Source organism: Pleurodeles waltl, chromosome 4_2 (assembly GCF_031143425.1).
Source record: "Pleurodeles waltl isolate 20211129_DDA chromosome 4_2, aPleWal1.hap1.20221129, whole genome shotgun sequence".
Taxonomy (NCBI): domain Eukaryota; kingdom Metazoa; phylum Chordata; class Amphibia; order Caudata; family Salamandridae; genus Pleurodeles; species Pleurodeles waltl.
Genome location: NC_090443.1, coordinates 610,743,562 through 610,756,046, shown reverse-complemented (window position 1 = coordinate 610,756,046; position 12,485 = coordinate 610,743,562). Strand labels below are relative to the sequence as shown.

General features: G+C 50.0%; 1 protein-coding gene across 1 annotated transcript in view; it reads right to left on the bottom strand.

Moving 5' to 3' along the window:
• SLC30A7 (solute carrier family 30 member 7) overlaps positions 1 to 12,485 on the bottom strand; it is a 156,563-nt gene that overhangs the window by 104,725 nt on the left and 39,353 nt on the right. The gene's annotated exons all lie outside the window — the stretch shown is intronic.

Genomic DNA, 12,485 nt, shown 5'->3' with positions numbered 1-12,485 from the left:
ATTAAAGCATAAACTCAAGATTATATGTCAGAAACAGAGGATTTGGATTATGATTAGTTTTCTTTACTGATCACCATACAGCAGCCAATAAACACTTGAAAAACTTTAACCGGCATATAGTAGTCCAATGTCACCTCCGAAGGGCCTAGTTTCCCTATATAAACTGCAGACAACATAGCCCTTTTGTTTTTCTTTGCTGCTGCAGCAGCACGAAATAAGTGTTTTTTCCTGTCCTTATACTATTGCAGTTTGTTACGTGCTATTTGCGCTTGTGGCAGCTGAGCGCTCTGACTGCTCGAAGGGTTTGTATTTGAACCCTTGCCGCATTTGCCAGAAGGGAAGCAGAAGCAGGGTTTCAGCAAACTGACTGGCACTGCTCTCAGTGAGTTCTCGTCCTCCTTTCATTGCAGTCCTCGCACATACCCGCAAGCTCTGGGCGGCTTCACGCGCAACAGAAGGGCGTTTTGAGAGTGATGTCCCATTGAAAAGCACTATAGGGCTGAATAAACTTGTCCAGTACCCCGCCAGCATTCTGCTCAGGTGGCTCACTCCACGCCTTAAAGGCTCTCTGGAAAAGACGGTTTTACTGCCCTTCAAGATGGTCTAGGTGGCATCATATATATGATATCCCGCCCCCAAGCCTCCTGCAACCTTGGGCACTATTATCTATAAAATGGCGTACTATGCCGACAAGGAAGACAATTACCAAGAATTAACAGAGATGCCTTACAAGCACCAAATGGAAGAGAGATTGGTGGAGGCACTGGGAATCCACGTGCAAGATTCTGTTAATAGAGTGCTAATCAAGGCTCTTAAACCATTTACACAACCTTTGGTTTGGTTTGGCAGGCGAGAATTAATGTGAGGTCCTGTTGGTGACTCTGTCACAGAAATCTTCTGTCAATGACTCAGGCTTTGCCCAACAATCCTCGTCGAGGAGCTCTTCCTCAGCAGACGTCTTCGCGCAAATGTCCGCATCTGTCATTAGGGATCACAAATATGGAAATTTGGCCTCTCCAGACCCTACGGGAGCCTTCCCAGTCCATACATCCCAAAAGCAGGATGTACTCTCGGCATCATCAGCAATCACAAGAAGATGAACATCCAGCAGCCAAGAGACAGCGCAAGATACACCCCACTATGTCAGACTCTTCAGAGCCAAGTAAACAGAACCTTCTGTTTCACCCACAGAATATTATTCACCCATGCAGCACTGAATGGGTTCCATGTATGGAAGAGGCGTATTATGTTCAGGACAGTTTACGCAAAGGCTTTGAACACAAAGTGTGTAACACATTAAGATCAGAGTGCCCTCAACCCTCTCTATTGGGCAAGGTTGCAGACACACCAGAGCTGGATCCCAATATGGCAACATTTTTTAAACTAATTTGCAAATGATAGTGTTAGACCTTTCATCCTTGGCGTGGTCTCCCTTAACTTTTTGCCTTTGTTCCCCAGGTTGTTGATGTGTGCTGGACTCTGATTTTACTGTTTTTGTTACTCTGGGCACTTTACCACTGCTAACCAGTGCTAAAGTGCAAGTGCTCCTGTTTAAAATGTGTACGTAATTGGTTCTCCATGATTGGGATATTTGTTTTACTGTTACGTCCCTAGTAAAGTGCACTAGAGGTGCCCAGGGCCTGTAAATCAAATGTTACTAGTGGGCCTGCAGCACTGGTTGTGCCACCCACACAAGTAACCCTGTAATCGTGTCTCAGACATGCCACTGCAGTGTCTGTAAGTGTATTTTTACACTGTAAATTCGACTTGGCAAGTGTACCCACTTGCCAGGCCTAAACCTTCCCTTTTCTTACATGTAAGGCACCCCTAAGGTAGGCCCTAGGTAGCCCCAAGGGCAGGGTGCAGTGTATGGATAAGGTAGGACATATAGTAATGTGGTTTATATGTCCTCACAGTGAAATACTGCCAATTTTGTTTTTCACTGTTGCAAGGCCTGTCTCTCTCATAGGATAATATGGGGGCTACCTTTAAATATGATTAAAGTGTAGATTCCCCTAGAGAGTAGATGGACATGTGGAGTTTGGGGTCCCTGAACTCACAATTAAAAAATACATCTTTTAGTAAAGTTGATTTTAAGATTGTGCGTTTGAAAATGCCACTTTTAGAAAGTGAGCATTTTCTTGCTTAAACCATTCTGTGACTCTGCCTTGTTTGTGGATTCCCTATCTGGGTCAGTTTGACAGTTGGGTTGTGTTAGACCTGACAGCCTTAGGGTAGTCACCCCTAACTTTTTGCCTGCCTCCCTCCACTTTTTGGACACTGTTTTTGCTGGTTTATAGACTCTGCGCACTTTACCCCTGCAAACCAGGGCTAAAGTGCATATGCTCTCTCCCCTAAAACATGGTAACCTGGAATCATACCTGATTGGACTATTAATTTACTTATAAGTCCCTAGTAAGGTGCACTTTATGTGCATAGGGCTGGTAAATTAAATGCTACTAGTGGGCCAGCAGCACTGGTTGTGCCACCCACTTAAGTAGCCCCTTTTCCTTGTCTCAGGCCTGCCATTGCAAGGCCTGTGTGTGCAGTTTCACTGCCACATCGACTTGGCATTTAAAAGTTCTTGCCAAGCCTAGAACTCCCCTTTTTCTACATATAAGTCACCCTTAAGGTATGCCCTAGGTAACCCCTAAGGCAGGGTGCTGTGTAGGTAAAAGGCGGGACATGTACCTGTGTAGTTATATGTCCTGGTAGTGTAAAACTCCTAAATTCGTTTTCACACTATTGTGAGGCCTGCTCCCTTCATAGGCTAACATTGGGGCTGCCCTCATACACTGTTGAAGTGGCAGCTGCTGATCTGAAAGGAGCAGGAAGGTCATATTTAGTATGGCCAGAATGGTAATACAAAATCCTACTGACTGGTGAAGTCGGATTTAATATTACTATTCTAGAAATGCCACTTTTAGAAAGTGAGCATTTCTTTGCACTTAAATCCTTCTGTGCCTTACAATCCACGTCTGGCTGGGCTTGGTTGACAGCCCCTTGTGCATTCACTCAGACACAGCCCAAACACAGGGTACTCAGCCTCACTTGCATACATCTGCATTTTGAATGGGTCTTCCTGGGCTGGGAGGGTGGAGGGCCTGCCCTCACACAAAGGACTGCCACACCCCCTACTGGGACCCTGGCAGACAGGATTGAACTGAAAGGGGGCCTGGTGCACTTCTTAGCCACTCTTTGAAGTCTCCCCCACTTCAAAGGCACATTTGGGTATAAAACAGGGCCTCTGCCCTACCTCATCAGACACTTGCTGGAGAGGAAACCTGAACCAGAAACTACATCCTGCCAAGAAGAACTGCCTGGCTGCTCAAAGGACTCACCTGCCTGCTTTCTACAAAGGACTGCTGCCTTGCTGTTGCCCTGCTGCCTTGCTGAACTCTTGTCTGGCTGTGAAAGTGCTCTCCAAGGGCTTGGATAGAGCTTGCCTCCTGTTCCTTGAAGTCTCAGGACCAAAAAGACTTCTCTCTTTTACTTGGACGCTCCGTGCGCCGAAAATTTCGACGCACAGCTTGTTTTGCGGCGAGAAAAACGCTGCACTCCGACGCTGATTGACGCGACGCTCTTGGGACGATCGAAGATCCGACGCACGGCCTCGCAAGGACAACGCCGCCCGACCTCTAGAGGAGAAATCGACGCGACGCCTGCCGTGAGATCGTAATTTCAACGCGCAGCCCCGCAGAACGAAGTCTAGAGGAGAAATCGACGCGACGCCTGCCGTGAGATCGTAATTTCGACGCGCAGCCCCGCAGACCGACGCGCAGCCGGAGAACAAGCAGGAAAATCCACGCACAGACCCGGGACATCTGGTAATCCCCGCGATCCACAGAAAGAGACTGTCCGCGCGCCGGAAAACGACGCCCGACTTCCCCGCATGGAAAATAACGACGCAAGTCCGTGTGTGCTGGGGAGAAATCGACGCACACACCCTTTTTCCACGCACCTCTTCTCTTGTGGCCCTCTGAGGAGATTTTTCCACTCCCAACCAGGTACTTGTGCTTGAAAGAGACTTTGTTTATATTCTAAAGACTTTAAGACACTTTATATCACTTTTCCGTGATATTTCTACAATTTTCCATTGCAACTTTATTCTTTTTGACCTACAATTATCCTGATAAATATTATATATTTTTCTAAACACGGTGTGGTGTATTTTTGTGGTGCTATATGGTGGTATTGTATGATTTATTGCACAAATACTTTACACATTGCCTTCTAAGTTAAGCCTGACTGCTCGTGCCAAGCTACCAGAGGGTGGGCACAGGATAATCTTGGATTGTGTGTGACTTACCCTGACTAGAGTGAGGGCTTTTGCTTGGACAGGGGGTAACCTGACTGCCAACCAAAAACCCCATTTCTAACATTGGTGATCAGCGGTGAGGATAGGACTTGTATTTGTGCAGTGACATACAGTAGCTAAGTATTTCACTACCTACACACAGTTGAAGGTCAACTTGGTTTTTATCTCTTTTTGAAAACCCAAATTTTTTTCCTGACAATTTTCAAAAACTAAATCCTCACTCAACATGTCTCTGACTGGGTCTCAGACAGGGGACTTTGACCTAATCCAGTTGGATGCATATACGGTCAAACAACTAAGAGGATTCTGCAGGGCATTGAGGGTACCCACCCAAGGGGCCTCCAGAAAGGAGGACTTTCAAGTGGCGCTGAGGGCCTGGGCAGAAGCCCATTTAGAGGATGATGAGGAAGAGGAGCCAGAACATGGCCCCTCAGAGGAATTTTCACTATCAGTGGATGGTGTTACCACTGCAATTGTGCCCCTTTCCAGACCAGGGAGCAGTGTCTCTATGCAAAGCCTGACCGCAGAGGAAAGGAGAGAGGAAAGGGAGTTCCAATTGCAAATGGCAAAACTGAAAATTGAGGCTCAACAGGAGGAGAGGAGGGCAGAGAGAGAAGCCAAACAAGCTGAGGCTGAAAGAGCAGCCAAACAAATTGAAGCTGAAAGAACAGCCAAACAGATTCAAGCAGAAGCTGAAAGGGCAGCCAAACAAGCGGAAGCTGAAAGAGCAGCCAAACAAGCGGAAGCTGAAAGAGCTTTGGCTGAAAAGAAACTATTGTTGGCTCATGAACTGAGTCTCAAGGAGCTGGAGATCAAGGCAAGACAGTCTGAATCCAGCAATAATGGTGGCAGCATACAGACAGGACCTGCTGGAGAAAAGAAGGTTCGTATACCCAAAAATGTGGTGCCCAGTTTTGTGGTGGGAGATGACATAGATAAATGGTTAGCTGCTTATGAAGTTGCACTAAGGCCTCATGAGGTTCATGAAGGGCAATGGGGGGTAGCTATGTGGGGTTATGTGCCGCCATTGGGGAGGGACACACTTCTCACATTGGATCAACCTGATCAAAACACATACCCACTTCAGAAAGCCACTTTACTTGCCAAGTTTGGGCTGACCCCTGAGGGATACCGTCAGAGGTTCAGGGACAGCACCAAACAAACCACACAAACATGGGTAGATTTCTTTGATTTCTCCAGTAAGGCACTGAATGGATGGGTGCGGGGCAACAAAGTAGCAGATTATAAAGGTTTATATGACTTGATTCTGAGAGAGCATATGCTTAATACTACTTATACAGAGTTGCGCCAGCACCTAGTGGATAGTAAGCTGACTGATCCCAGGAAGCTTGCTGAGGAGGCGGACCTCTGGGTTAGCACCAGAGTGTCCAAGAAGGTACCTGGGGGGGACTCCCACAAAGGTGGTCAGGGTTCCCAACAGAAGAAAGAGGGGGGAGATAAACTTGCAGATAAGGAACTCTCCAAAGGCCCACAAAAGAATTCCCAGGGAGGGGGTGGCAACCCTTCCTTTTCCAAATTTGGGAAAAAGCCAGGGACATATGACAAGTCAGGGAAATCTAGCCCCAAATGCATGGAGTGCTACCAGTATGGTCACTACAAAGGTGATCCACAGTGCCCCAAGAGGGCACCGTCCACTACCGGACAGGCACCTGGGTTGACTAGTGTAGCGCTCAGGGGGGAGATGGACCCAAGTAGCTTTGGGGAGCAGGTAGAGATTTCCCTAGTGTCCCTGGGAGAAGGAGAAATGGTGCCCAAGGCCCACATGCCCAAAAATACTTCCAAGTACCGGCAGTGGGTCACCATTGATGGGCAGAAGGTGGAGGCTCTGCGTGACACAGGAGCCAGTATGACTACTATCAAGAGTCAGCTGGTGTCAACAGAGCAGATAGTCCCTAATACATTCCACCAGGTCATAGTCGCTGACAATCGCAAGAGTCACCTACCGGTGGCTCTGGTTCCCTTTGAGTGGGGGGGGGTCTCTGGTACTCTGAAAGTAGCTGTGAGTCCTGCCATGCCTGTAGATTGTCTGTTAGGCAATGATCTTGAGCACACTGCTTGGAAAGAAGTGGAGCTCAGGTCTCACCTGGAGATGTTAGGGTTACCTGAGTGGGTCTGCATGACCACACGGTCCATGGCTGACCGAGAGGGAAGTCAAGGGCATCTGGAGCCTGGAACGATGGCCCAGAGAGCTGCCAGGAGGAGGGACCAGGGGCGCGGGAAACCGGCCCCAGAAGTTCCCGCAGTGGCTGACGAGGCTCCTGAGGAGGAGGCGCCCGAGCCAACTGGGGAAGACATTGCCACCCTAGGTGACTTACCTGAGCTTGCTGGCTGGCAAGTTGAGGGTGGACCCACCAGGGAGGAATTCTGCAAGGCGCAGAAAGAATGTCCCACTCTGGAAGGTTTGAGGAAACAAGCCTCAAACCAGGCAGCAGGTGACGCCTCTGGAAATCACCACCTATATTGGGAGAATGATCTCCTCTACAGTGAGCCTAAGGTTCCGGCCTTTGGGGCAGCACGTATGCTGGTGGTCCCCCAATGTTACCGAACCTTCCTACTGGGTCTGGCTCACGACATTCCCCTGGCAGGACATTTGGGGCAGGGCAAGACCTTTAACAGGCTTGTCACCCACTTTTATTGGCCCAAAATGAGGACACACTCAGATAAGTTCTGCAGATCTTGTCCTACCTGCCAGGCCAGTGGTAAAGCAGGAAAAAGGGTTAAAACCCCCCTGATTCCACTTCCTGTCGTTGGCACCCCCTTTGAAAGGGTGGGCATCGACATTGTTGGTCCCTTGGACCCCAAAACTGCCTTAGGCAACAGGTTCATCCTGGTTTTGGTGGACCATGCCACCCGTTACCCAGAGGCAATCCCTCTGAGGACCGTAACCGCACCGGTGGTGACCAGAACTCTGATGGGGATATTTACCCGTGTGGGGTTCCCCAAGGAGATAGTGTCTGACAGAGGCACTAACTTCATGTCTGCATACATGAAGTCTCTATGGGATGCGTGTGGTGTAACCTACAAGTTCACCACACCCTATCACCCCCAGTCTAATGGTCTTGTGGAGAGATTCAACAAGACCCTGAAAGGCATGATTGGTGGTCTCCCTGAGGCCATGAGGCGTAGGTGGGACGTCCTCTTACCATGCCTTCTCTTTGCCTACAGAGAGGTCCCCCAGAGGGGGGTAGGGTTCAGTCCCTTTGAGCTTCTCTACGGGTACCCTGTCAGGGGACCCTTAAGCATTGTCAAGGAGGGATTGGAGAAAGCTCCAAAGACACCCCCTCAGGATGTGGTCAGCTACATGTTGGCCCTCCGCAACCAGATGACCCGCTTCTGGAAAGAGGCCCAAAGTAACCTTGAGGCCAGTCAAGAGGTAATGAAACACTGGTATGACCAGAAGGCCAACCTGGTAGAGTTTCAACCTGGAGACAAAGTATGGGTAATGGAGCCAGTAGAGCCCAGAGCTCTCCAGGACCGCTGGTCTGGCCCATTTGAAACAAAGGAGCGGAAAGGGGAGGCCACTTACCTAGTGGACCTCCAAACCCCTAGGAATCCCCTAAGGGTGCTCCATGTGAACCGACTAAAAGCTCATTTTGAGAGGTCGGAGATCAACATGCTTCTGGTCACAGATGAAGGAATGGAAGAGGAGAGTGAACCTCTCACCGACCTCCTCTCTACCCAAGAAGGGGATGGGTCAGTAAGCGGGGTCATTCTGTCTGACTCCCTGACTCTAAACCAGAAAGGAGACTGCTATGAGCTGTTGGAGCAGTTCTCCCCCCTGTTCTCCCTTACTCCTGGACTGACCCACCTCTGTGTTCATGATATTGACACTGGTGACAGTCTCCCTGTGAAGAACAAAATTTACAGGTTGTCGGATAAGGTGAAGGCCAGCATCAAGGAGGAGGTCTCCAAGATGTTGACTCTAGGGGTTATCGAGAAATCCAGTAGTCCCTGGGCCAGCCCAGTGGTGTTGGTCCCTAAGGCTACTGCCCCAGGTGCGAAGCCAGAACTCCGGTTCTGTGTGGACTACCGGGGTCTCAACTCAGTCACATGGACTGATGCTCACCCCATTCCCCGAGCTGATGAGCTCGTGGACAGGCTAGGCGCTGCCAAGTTCCTGAGTACGTTTGATCTTACTTCAGGGTACTGGCAGATCGCCCTGACTGAGGGGGCTAAGGAAAGATCCGCATTTTCAACCCCTGATGGCCATTACCAGTTCCGGGTGATGCCATTTGGGTTGAAAAATGCCCCTGCTACCTTCCAACGGTTGGTTAACGGGGTCCTAGCTGGCAAGGATGCCTTCTGTGCAGCCTACCTGGATGACATAGCTGTCTACAGTTCCAGCTGGGAGGAACACCTGCTTCACCTCAAGGAGGTGCTTCAGGCCCTGCAACAGGCAGGCCTGACCATCAAGGCTAGTAAGTGCCAGATTGGGCAGGGTTCCGTGGTGTACTTGGGAAACCTAGTGGGTGGTGGCAAGGTGCAGCCACTCCAGGCCAAGATTGAAACTATCAAGGCCTGGCAACCACCGCGAACGCAGACTGAGGTGAGAGCCTTTCTAGGCCTCACAGGATACTACCGCAGATTTGTCAAGGGCTATGGTACCATTGTAACACCCTTGACAGAACTCACTTCCAAGAAACAACCTAGGTTGGTGAATTGGACAGAGGCTTGTCAGAAAGCCTTTGACGCCCTGAAGGAAGCCATGTGCACGGCCCCCGTGCTCATGGCCCCTGACTACTCCCAGGAATTTATCGTGCAGACAGACGCTTCAGAGCATGGCATAGGGGCAGTCCTAGCACAGCTGAATGAGGAGGGCAGAGATCAACCGGTAGTCTTTATTATCAGAAGGCTATTACCACGGGAACAGAGGTGGAGTGCTATTGAGAGAGAAGCTTTTGCTGTGGTCTGGGCACTGAAGAAGCTAAGACCCTACCTGTTTGGGACTCACTTCCGGGTTCAGACAGACCACAGGCCCCTCAGATGGCTCATGCAGATGAGGGGGGAGAATCCAAAACTCTTGAGGTAGTCCATTTCCCTACAGGGGATGGACTTTACGGTGGAACATCGCCCAGTTGTTGACCACGCCAATGCTGATGGTCTCTCCAGGTACTTCCGCCTTAGCGATGAGAGCTCCCAGGAGGTCGGGTAGCTCTCCCCACTTTCAGCTGGGGGGGACACATGTTAGACCTGACAGCCTTAGGGTAGTCACCCCTAACTTTTTGCCTGCCTCCCTCCACTTTTTGGACACTGTTTTTGCTGGTTTATAGACTCTGCGCACTTTACCCCTGCTAACCAGGGCTAAAGTGCATATGCTCTCTCCCCTAAAACATGGTAACCTGGAATCATACCTGATTGGACTATTAATTTACTTATAAGTCCCTAGTAAGGTGCACTTTATGTGCATAGGGCTGGTAAATTAAATGCTACTAGTGGGCCAGCAGCACTGGTTGTGCCACCCACTTAAGTAGCCCCTTTTCCTTGTCTCAGGCCTGCCTTTGCAAGGCCTGTGTGTGCAGTTTCACTGCCACATCGACTTGGCATTTAAAAGTTCTTGCCAAGCCTAGAACTCCCCTTTTTCTACATATAAGTCACCCTTAAGGTATGCCCTAGGTAACCCCTAAGGCAGGGTGCTGTGTAGGTAAAAGGTGGGACATGTACCTGTGTAGTTATATGTCCTGGTAGTGTAAAACTCCTAAATTCGTTTTCACACTATTGTGAGGCCTGCTCCCTTCATAGGCTAACATTGGGGCTGCCCTCATACACTGTTGAAGTGGCAGCTGCTGATCTGAAAGGAGCAGGAAGGTCATATTTAGTATGGCCAGAATGGTAATACAAAATCCTACTGACTGGTGAAGTCGGATTTAATATTACTATTCTAGAAATGCCACTTTTAGAAAGTGAGCATTTCTTTGCACTTAAATCCTTCTGTGCCTTACAATCCACGTCTGGCTGGGCTTGGTTGACAGCCCCTTGTGCATTCACTCAGACACACCCCAAACACAGGGTACTCAGCCTCACTTGCATACATCTGCATTTTGAATGGGTCTTCCTGGGCTGGGAGGGTGGAGGGCCTGCCCTCACACAAAGGACTGCCACACCCCCTACTGGGACCCTGGCAGACAGGATTGAACTGAAAGGGGGCCTGGTGCACTTCTTAGCCACTCTTTGAAGTCTCCCCCACTTCAAAGGCACATTTGGGTATAAAACAGGGCCTCTGCCCTACCTCATCAGACACTTGCTGGAGAGGAAACCTGAACCAGAAACTACATCCTGCCAAGAAGAACTGCCTGGCTGCTCAAAGGACTCACCTGCCTGCTTTCTACAAAGGACTGCTGCCTTGCTGTTGCCCTGCTGCCTTGCTGAACTCTTGTCTGGCTGTGAAAGTGATCTCCAAGGGCTTGGATAGAGCTTGCCTCCTGTTCCTTGAAGTCTCAGGACCAAAAAGACTTCTCTCTTTTACTTGGACGCTCCGTGCGCCGAAAATTTCGACGCACAGCTTGTTTCGCGGCGAGAAAAACGCTGCACTCTGACGCTGATTGACGCGACGCTCTTGCGACGATCGAAGATCCGACGCACGGCCTCGCAAGGACAACGCCGCCCGACCTCTAGAGGAGAAATCGATGCGACGCCTGCCGTGAGATCGTAATTTCAACGCGCAGCCCCGCAGAACGAAGTCTAGAGGAGAAATCGACGCGACGCCTGCCGTGAGATCGTAATTTCGACGCGGAGCCCCGCAGACCGACGCGCAGCCGGAGAACAAGCAGGAAAATCCACGCACAGACCCGGGACATCTGGTAATCCCCGCGACCCACAGAAAGAGACTGTCCGCGTGCCGGAAAACGACGCCCGACTTCCCCGCGTGGAAAATAACGACGCAAGTCCGTGTGTGCTGGGGAGAAATCGACGCACACACCCTTTTTCCACGCACCTCTTCTCTTGTGGCCCTCTGAGGAGATTTTTCCACTCCCAACCAGGTACTTGTGCTTGAAAGAGACTTTGTTTATATTCTAAAGACTTTAAGACACTTTATATCACTTTTCTGTGATATTTCTACAATTTTCCATTGCAACTTTATTCTTTTTGACCTACAATTATCCTGATAAATATTATATATTTTTCTAAACACGGTGTGGTGTATTTTTGTGGTGCTATATGGTGGTATTGTATGATTTATTGCACAAATACTTTACACATTGCCTTCTAAGTTAAGCCTGACTGCTCGTGCCAAGCTACCAGAGGGTGGGCACAGGATAATCTTGGATTGTGTGTGACTTACCCTGACTAGAGTGAGGGCTTTTGCTTGGACAGGGGGTAACCTGACTGCCAACCAAAAACCCCATTTCTAACAGGTTGTTTTTCACCTCACACTAGACAGTGACACAAAGGGGGCTGGGGTGTAACCTGCATTTCCTGATTAGCCATCTCTGCTAGGAGGGAGGGGTGGAGTGGTCACTCTCATCTGAAAGGACTGTGTCTGCCTCTGACAATGCCGGCTCCAACCCCCTGGTGTGTGTCTGAGGCCTTGCATGGGCAAGGCAGGATTTCACAAGTAGGTGTGAGTCCCCTTTGAAGAAAGGTGACTTCAAAGACTAAAATGGGTATAAGGGCACCCAAATCTACAGACTAGAGAAACACTTCTGGAACCAAGAGGAACCTCTGCCTGGAGAAGAGCTGATAGCTGAGGAAGAAGTGCTGCCCTGCCTGTGACTGTGCTTTGTGGAGCTTTCCTGCAGTGCTGCTTCGGCCAGAGTAAGAGGGCAAAGACTGGACTTTGTGTGCCTTCCATCTTGTGAAGAAATCTCCAAGGGCTTGAGTTAGAGCTTGCCTCCTGTTGTTTGAAGTCTCAGGGACAGCAAAGACTTCTCTCTGCCAGCACCTGGAGTCTCTGGAGAGACTCTTGCCCCGACAAGTGGTGCCCTATCCAGTCCCTGGGCCCTTGAAAGGAAAGCTGGTGGAAATCCAAGGAAATGTACTTCAGACGACTCCGGACCGACGCCGCTGCAGAATCCGGTGACGCCGCCTGCACCCAACGCCGTGACCTTCGCTGGAACGCGACGCTCTTCGCAGGCCCGACGCCGCTGCAGCTCCGCTGAAGTCCGCGACTCCGTGGAAGTCGCCACACCACGTCGTGACCGACACCGGT